The sequence below is a fragment of the Rhincodon typus genome, chromosome 28 (assembly GCF_021869965.1).
Source record: "Rhincodon typus isolate 14 chromosome 28, sRhiTyp1.1, whole genome shotgun sequence".
Lineage (NCBI taxonomy): Eukaryota > Metazoa > Chordata > Chondrichthyes > Orectolobiformes > Rhincodontidae > Rhincodon > Rhincodon typus.
This window is the reverse complement of record NC_063359.1, coordinates 19,595,555-19,605,342: the sequence shown is the minus strand read 5'-3', so window position 1 is coordinate 19,605,342 and position 9,788 is coordinate 19,595,555.

The following is a 9,788-nucleotide window of genomic DNA, read 5'->3' as shown; positions in this document are numbered from 1 at the left end:
GGCAAGGTATCTCTGATTGGGCCAGGTTAACAGCCCGCAAACAGGGAATCATATTCTGTGAGATTCACCTGGTTGACCTCATTACAATCACTACACAACCACCACCTATTCCAGTGAAATTAGGGATGGGCAATAAATGCTGGTCCAGCCAGTTAAGTTCACATCCGGTTCACAAATGAAATAAATGTATTAAAAGTTGTTTTTGTGCTGCCTGAGACCGTTGAACCTTTTCTTTCCACTAGTTGCGATTAAACAATGGTAAGTGTAAAACACAAAAGAGCAGTGATGTTAAATTTGAAAAGATGGAGTGGCACATTTTGCTCAAGTGTGATACAATATGTAAAGTTAGTGGTTCAAACACAAAAGAACGCTCCAGCTATCACACATCTTGGTGTATAACCGTTTCATGGTATTTCAGTCCCCCAGTTAGCAACACTTAAATTCCAATTTTGAACCCATTTCAACACAAAACCTTGAATTCTACCTTTCAGCCACATCTGCATTTGCATTCATGGCGATTCTGCTGCAGGAACTGGGGTAACAGGCAAAGATATCAGCTCAGAACGTTGTGTATTTTTCAAGTCATCGGCCAGCACTTCAACATTTCATCTGAATTTACAAAACATACGGGAATCAAATATTTTGTGCTGTCTTATTCATAAAGTGTCAGTCTGCTTTCATGCCGGTTCATGTGACATGTAACACAACAGCAGTTGGTGCCAACATTTTAGTTCACTCACTGCACTTAAACTGTAACATTTCAAGTGAATCCATGTAAAAGGGATGGCAAATAAACAGAGCTTCTGAAGCAGCAGAAGGTTAACAGAAAGTTGGAATTGATTGGAACAGTACCCTTGAAACCCACAGAGAGGTGGGCAGATGACCAAGGGATGAATTATGTCTCCTTTCATTCACCAGATATAAATCCTAATAATGATTTTAGCTCAACAATTGAATTTGATGTCTCATTTCTGTAGGCTATGGACGTCTAATCCCTTAAATATATTGAGGGTAGGTTGCAAAATATGAAAGCTTAAAAGTGTCTCTGCTGGTCAATGTGCCTGTATTTAATGTTGTCTATTTCATGGTGTGGTGGAAGAAAAGGGTCAGAGCACGTTAAATATTGTGGCTGTGGAACAAGTTATTTACCGCATAGCTTCAATTCTATTTATTTCCTGACATTGTTTTTGAGCTGGTGAGGGTGAGAAATGACAATGTTGGGACGTAGAGCAACTTTCCATTTCGAGATTTTATTTTACATTAGACATGTCAAGGAGGAGAGATATGTGGTCACATTTCTCTTATTATGTTTTAATCTGAAAACGTGAATGCACTTCTCTAACTGTGCTCCTGGAATGAACTCTTGCTTGCAAATTGAATCTTACAAATCATCTTCAAGCTATTTAAATAAAACAAAACAAACATTTTTTTTATTTGCATAGCACCTTTTATAACCCCAAACCACTTCATAGTCATTCGACTATTTTTGAATTACAATAACTTGTAGCATAGAAAATTTAAATCCAGAAACGACACACAGTTGAATGTCTAATTTAAACTGCTGGGAGGCAAAGCTCTCCATTTCCAGAGCCCACATCAGAAAATTACTTTTGTGTGTCATATGATGTATTAATGAGTGACAGGAGATTGGAATTGATGAAAGACATGACAGAATCAAAAATGAATGAAAGAGGATATTAAATTCTATAATACTATTTGACCCCGAGTAATAGAAAGCTGCACTTGTAATGGAATTTGACACATATGGGTTAACTGTCCTTGGCTGATGCTGATTGCGTAGAATGTGGAGTGCCAACAAAACAAGGTGATGAAAAGCCAGCAATGGAATATGAGCTGGAGTTGAATATGGTACAAGGAGCCTGTCGGATAAAACACTGCGCAGCTGTTTGTTGTAATGTGCTTCATCTTGAGGAGACGTGAACCTACCAGTCTATAGCATCGCAGAGCAGCTTGAGCCATGATGCCTCAAAGAAATGAAGTGGAAGGTAATGGAGACAGTCAGCAGATCTGGCAGCATCTGTGGAAAAAGGAACCGAGTCAGTGTTACAAGTCCATAATGACTTTTCTTCAGCAATGTAAAGGAGACTGCATTGTGAACAGTGGCTGCTGTAGACTAGATTGAAAGAAATACAAGTAAATCACTGCTTCACCGGGAATTTTGGGGAATGGACAATAAGGAAGGAGGAGGTAAGAATTAACAGTTACACTTTTTTGTAGTTTCACTGGAAGATGCAATGGAGGGGTAAGGAAGTGCTGGGAATGATTGATGAATGCACAGAGGAGGGGAAGAGAAGCTGTGTTGGTGGTGACATCCTACTGGAGGTAGCAGAAATGGTATAGGATGTCCTTTGAACACAGAGACTCGTGGGATAGGAAGTGAGGTCATAGAGAACCCTATTGTTGCTCTTTAAGGGGAGGAGAAGATGCAAGAAGTGTAGGAAATGGGTTGGACACTGCTGAGGGCCCTGTCAACCATGATGATTTGGAGGGTGGGTATGGGGGAATGCAGGGGCATAAGGGATTCCTCAGTTGAGGAAAAAGGAAAACATGTTGGAGACATTCTTGTGGAACATATAATCATTGGAACATATGCAACAGAGATGGAGAAACAGGGAGAATGGAATGGAGTCCTTCCAGGAAAGAGGGTGTGAGAAAGTGTAGTAGAGGTCACCATGGGAGGCAGCAGATATGGAGAAGATACAAGTGGACAAGCCAATCCCAGAAACAGAAGCAATGAAGTCAAGGAAGGGAACAGAGACAGATGTGGATCAGGTAGAGGTCAGAGAAGGATAGAATTTGGCAGCAAAAATAATGAATTTTTCCAACTCCAGACAGGAGAAAGAAGTAGCACCAATGGCATCAGCGATATATCAGAGAAAGAGTCTAAGTAAGGATTGGAACAAGGATTACATCAAAGAAATGCTGCCAGAGAAGATTGGAAAGGAACAAAATGCCTGCAGGCAGGGAGTAAAGATGATGACATGGTTATCAGTAGATACTTGGAGAGTGATAATCTCAACATAGGTAAAAAAACAGGTGAGGTCCTAAATGTAGAATACAAGGAGCTAGAAAGAAAGTTAAGAAATCGGACCTCAAAAGTAGTGATCTCAGGATTACTACTGGTGCCATGTGCTAGTCAGAATAGAAATGATAAGACATGTCAGATGAATATGTGCTGAAAAGATGGTGTCAGGGTGACGGTTTCAGTTTCCTTGGGCATGGGGACTGGTTTGGAGGGAGGTGGGACCTGTACAAACTGGACAGGTTACACCTGGGCAGGACTGGGACTGATGTCCTGGGGGAGTGTATACTAGAGCAGTTGGGGAGGGTTTAAACTAATATGCCAGGGGGATGGGGACATATGTAAGGAGTCAGAGAAGGAGGAGGCAAGGATAAAAACAAAAGATGGAATAGGGGATAAGAAAAGTGATAGGCAGAGAAACCAAGGACAAGATTCAAACAGGGCTATTGAGAAAAATAAGAGTGAGACAAACAATGGGTTAAAGATAAGCTTAAAGGCTTTGTGCCTTGATGCGCGGAGCATTTGCAATAAAGTGGATGAACTAATTGCGCAGATAGATGTAAATGGGTATGATATCATTAGGATTACTGAGACATGGCTGCAGGGTGGCCAGGGATGGGAACTGCATGTCCCAGGGTATTCAGAATTTAGGAAGGGCAGGCAAAAAGGAAAAAGTGGCAGAGCGGCAATGCTGGTTAAAGAGGAAATTAACACAATAGTGAGAAAGGATATTATCTCCGACAATATGGAGTCTGTATGGGTAGAGTTGGAAAATACCAAAGGACAAAAAACATTAGTGGGTGTCATATATAGCCTCCCAAACTGCAATGGTGATGTTGGGAATCGCAATGAAAATTGGATATTCATGTGATAAGGGAATATCGGTGATGATGAGTGATTTTGGTCTGCACATAGATTGGGCAAATCAAATTAGCTACCATGCCATGGAGGAGGAATTCCTGGGATGTATACAGGATGGTTCTGTTGACCAATATGTGGAGGAACCAGCTAGGCAGCAGGCCATCTTAGACTGGGTACTGTGTAATGAGAAGGGAATCATTGCCAATCCAACTGTATGAGACCCCTTGGGGAAAAGTGACCATAACATGATAGAATTTTTTATCAAAATGGAGATTGAGGTAGTTGATTCCTCAATTAAGGTGCTGAATTTTAATAAAGGAAATTATGAATATATGAGGTGTGAGTTGGCCTTGATAGATTGGGGAGAGTTACTTATAGGGATGAAGGTGGATAGGCAGTGGCAAACATTCAAGGAAAGCATAGGGGAACTGCTACAACTGTTTATTCCTGTCTGTCACAAAAGCAAAATGGGTAAGACGCTAATCCATGGCTTACAAAAGAAATTAGAGACAGTACCAATCCAAGGAAGAAGCATACAGATTGGCCAAGAAAAATAATATGTCTGAAAATTAGGAGCAGTTTAGAATTCAGCAAAGAAGGACCAAGAGATTGATTAAAAAGGGAAAAAATATACAGTACGAAAGTAAGTTTGCAGGGAACATAAAGACTGACACTCAAAGTTTCTGCAGGTACGTGAAGAGAAAGAGATTGGTGAAGAGAAATGTAGCTCCCCTATGGACAGAAATGGGGGCATGTATAATTGGGCACAAAGAAATGGCTGAACAACTGAATACATACTTTGATTCTATCTTCGCAAAAGAACACACAAATCAGATACCAGAAATGTTGGAGGAGGCGAGATTTAGTGAGAGGGAAGAATTGAGGGAGATCAATATTAGTAGAGAAATGATGCTGCGGAAGTTGTTGTAATTGAAGGCGGATAAATCCCCAGGGCCTGATAATCTGCATCCCAGAGTACTTATGGAAATGACTCTAGAAATAATGGATGCATTGGTGGTTATCTTCCAGGATTCTATAGACTCTGGAATAGTCCCTGCAGATTGGAGGGTGGCTAATGTTACTCCAATATTCAAAAAGGGAGATAGAGAGAAAACCGCAAATAATAGACCAGTGAGCTTAACATTGGTCGTAGGGAAAATTCTCAAATCTGTTATCAAGGACTTTATAGCAGAGCATTTAGAAAACACTGGCAGGATTAGACAGAGTCAGCATGGATTAATGAAGGGGAAATCATGCTTGACAAATCTGTTGGAATTCTACGAAGATGTCACGAGTAGAGTTGACAAGGAACAGCCAGTCGATGTGGTATATTTGGACTTTTAGAAAGTGTTTGACAAAGTCCCACATTAGAGATTAATGTGCAAGATTAAAGCTCAAAGGATTGGGGGAAGTGTATTGAGATAGATGGGAAACTGGTTGGCTGAGAGGAAACAAAGAGTAGGAAATAATGGGTCCTTTTCAAATTGGCAGGCAGTAAAATAGTGGGTGCCACAGGGAGCAGTGCTGGGACCCCAGCTATTCACGATATATATTAATGATTTGGATGAGGGGACGAAATGTAACATCTCAAAGTTTGCAGATGATACCAAGTTAAATGGGATGGTGAACTGTGACGAGGATGCAAAGATCCTTCAGCATGATCTGGACAGGGTTGGGTGAGTGGGTAAATCAATGGCAGATGCAGTATAATTTGGATAAATGTGAGGTTATTCAATTTGGAAACAAAAACAAGAAGGCAGATTACTACCTGAATGACTGTAAATTGGGAGAGGGGAGTGTGCAATGGGACCTGGGTGTCCTTGTGCACCAGTCGCTGAAGGTAAGCATGCAGGTGCAGCAGGCGGTAAAGAAGGCAAATGGTATGTTGGCCTTCACTGCGAGAGGTTTCGAGTACAGGAGCAGGGATGTGTTGTTGCAGTTATACAGAGCTTGGTGAGGCTACACCTAGAGTATTGTGTGCAGTTTTGGTCTCCTCTTCTGAGGAAGGATGCTCTTGGTCTCAAGGGAGAGTGGCAAAAGTTCACAGGCTGATTGCAGGGATGGCATGTCTGACGTATGAGGAGAGATTGACCAGGTTAGGGTTATTTTTGTTGGAGTTCAAATGAATGAGGGAGGATTTCATAGATACTTATATAATTCTACAGGGAGAATGTTCCTGATGGTGGGTGTGTCCAGAAACAGGGGTCAAAATCTGAGGATTCGGGTTAGGCCATTCAGGACAGAGATGGGGTGACATTTCTTCACCCAAACAGTGGTGAGCCTGTGGAATTCATTACCACAGGAAGTAGTTGATGCCAAAACATTGAATGTATTCAAGAGGCAGCTAGATATAGCACTTGGGGCGAATGGGATCAAGGGTTATGGGGAGAAAGCCGGATTAGGGTATTGAGTTGGACGATCAGCCATGATCGTGATGAATGGCGGAGCAGGCTCGAAGGGTCGAATGGCCTCCTCCTGCTCCTATCTTCTCTGTTTCTATGTTTCATGGGAGTTGGCATAACAAAATTTTGAAATGAAGGTGTACTGGCAAGCAGTGATCATGTAGTTCAGAGATAAACAATAGTTTTGTTTCTTGTAAAGGAGAAAATTTAGTAACAGATAAAAATGAAATGTTAGAAGGAAAATGCATTTAATACAGTTATTTTAAAACCCTCAACATTTCCCAGAACACTCCATTGCTACCAAATTGTGGAGAGAAATACAATGCAGAAGTATTGGGCACTTTGACCATTACAAAGAAGGAAAGTGATAAGGACATAAATCGGATACATTAATGCTGCAGTTATAGAACTCTAGATCCTAAGGCATAGATTAATAACAAAAACAGAAATTCTTGGAAAATCTCAGCAGGTCTGGAAGCATATGTGAAGAGAAGTCAGAGTTAACGCTTCAGATCCAGTGACCCTTCTTCAGCCTTCTCATCTCATTCTCAGGAGTTTGTTTTACAGACATAAGATCATCATTCATTGATTGTCGTGGAACAACTACTTTGCAGTCATCTTTGAACTCTGAATATTTCAGCAAAAGAGACCATCTGAGCATCTTTATCATCTTTCACTTTCTCAAGAGAAATAGCAGTCTCTATGGGACTGGTGGAAATTTTTTATATTTTTTTTTCTTTCTCAGTTGCATGTTTCTATTTTTATTTGCTATGTTCTTGAAGCAGTAATTTTGTTTCCTTACTGTTTATCTGAACTTCTGCTAGTTGCTCAGTTACTTTATAGTGGGAAACCAGGAGGTCTTCACTCTTTCATATCTTATCAATTAGCTCGTACAAATGTTTGATTTCTGAAAATGTTGCTTCTCAATCTCTGAGGTTTCTTGCTGTACGTATTCAAAGAGAACCCTATCTTCTGTTTAGAAATGCTATTTGCTCAAACTGGAGTTCCTCATTCTTTGATTTTAAAATCCTTTTATTTCCGTAACAAACATCATGGCAATAGGAGATAGTAGGAACTGCAGATGCTGGAGAATCTGAGATAACACGGTGTAGAGCTGGATGAACACAGCAGGCCAAGCAGCATCAGAGGAGCAGGAAGGCTGACGTTTCGGGCCTAGCCCCTTCTTCAGAAATGGGGGAGGGGAAGGGGATTCTGAAATAAATAGGGAGAGAGGGGGAGGCGGATAGAAGATGGATAGAGGAGAAGATAGGTGGAAAGGAGACAGACAGGTCAAAGAGGCGGGGAAGGAGCCAGTAAAGGTGAGTGTAGGTGGGGAGGCAGGGAGGACGGACAGGTCAAGGGGGCGGGATGAGGTTAGTAGGTAGGAGATGGGGGTGGGGCTTGAGGTGGGAGGAGGGGATAGGTGGGAGGAAGGACAGGTTAGGGAGGCGGGGACGAGCTGGGCTGATTTTGGGATGCGGTAGGGGGAGGGGAGATTTTGAAACTTGTGAAATCAACATTGATACCATTGGGCTGCAGGATTCCCAACTGGAATATGAGTTGCTGTTCCTGCAACCTTCGGGTAGCATCGTTGTGGCACTGCAGGAGGCCCAGGATGGACATGTTGTCTGAGGAATGGGAGGGGGAGTTGAAATGGTTCGTGACTGGGAGGTGCAGTTGTTTAGTGCGAACCGAGCGTACGTGTCCTGCAAAGTGGTCCCCAAGCCTCCGCTTGGTTTCCCCAATGTAGAAGAGGCCACAACGGGAACAGCGGATGCAGTATGCCACATTGGCAGATGTGCAGGTGAACATCTGCTTGATGTGGAAAGTCTTCTTGGGGCCTGGGATGGGGGTGAGGGGGGAGGTGTAGGGGCAGGTGTAGCACTTCCTGCGGTTGCAGGGAAAATGCCGGGTGTGGTGGGGCTGGAGGGGAGTGTGGAGCGGACAAGGGAGTCATGGAGAAAGTGGTCCCTCCGGAAAGCAGATAAGGGTGGGGAGGGAAAAATGTCTTTGGTGGTGGGATCGGATTGCAGATGGCGGAAGTGTAGGAGGATGATGCGTTGGATCCGGAGGTTGGTGGGCTGGTACGTGAGGACAAGGGGGATTCTGTTTTGGTTGTTAACAAAACATTTTCTGCAACTCATCCCTCACACCCCCTCCCTGCAATCCGCATTTCCCGCAACTCATTCCTCACACCCCCTCCCCACAATTCTCCATCTCTGGCAACCACCTAGAAACCGATATCCATTTCAAGCCCACCGACTCCCACTGCTACCTAGAATACACCTCCTTCCACCCACCTTCCTGCAAAAATGCCATCCCCTATTCCCAATTCCTTCGCTTCCACCGCATCTGCTCCCAGGATGAGGCATTCCACCTCCTGGGTGACCTTATCAGACATTTTGTGATCAGCTTGATGCCATTTTGGGAGTCAAAAAAGCTCTCCTGTGTAGCTATCCCATCATCTTACAAATTGTATATGCACCGTAGAGTTGACTATTCCAAATTTCTGGCGCTGTGCTGCAAAATCAAATTTCAAACATCGACTATATTTCCAGTCAAATTTCTCTGCCCCTTTTGAAAATAGATATTGTACCTTCAGCACTCATCGTTCAGAGATTTTGAAATCAGATGTTGTTTCAGTCAGATGTAAAGTAATGCTTCCTCTTCTTTGCCCACAAACATGCTTCAAACCTCAAAAAAAACAACCATTGCTGCACTGCGATTTTTCCATTTCATACTACTGCAATTTTTGTGACTCATTGAATAGGATTGCATTGTGCAATAGGATGGCATGTGCTGTAGATCCATCGATGAACAGATATCCAGTTGAAGTATAAGATCTGTGCAGAAGCAGGGAATGGGCCTTCCATGCTATCAGTTTGCACTGCATTAAAATTCAGTTTCACAGCTGACTGGATAGTGTTCTTGCCAATCATATCACCCACTGAAACATTTTGTTTAGCCTCAATTTATAGTATTACAGCTGATGCAATGCATTGCTAAAATAGGGCTCAGGTCCTTGTTGAAAATTGAAATAAATTTGCATTAAACCACTTAGGAACCACATTTTGTAATTTCAGTCTCCGTATGAGAAATGACATCTTTGTGAACTCATGCAAATTAACACATCATGAACTAAAGACTCTGGGGTGAAAACCCAGCTTGGAGTCCCCTTAAAGCACTGCTGCTCTTTCAATATGTCCACCTTAATGCTTGACAAAACACCTAACACCTCCTCCTTCTATATCTTGACATGTCCTAGAATATCAACAAACCCTTTCCTAGACTCACTGGCTACCATGTCCTTTTCTTTTGTGAATATGAAGGCAAAGTGTCCATAAAGGACCTCACCCACTTCCTCCGGCTCCATGTGTAAACTCCCTCCTTTGTCCTTGAGTGGTCCTACCCTTTTCCTGGCTACTTCCTTGCTCCTTATATCTTGTTTCAACTTTCCGTTGGTTAATTGCAAAGATATTGCA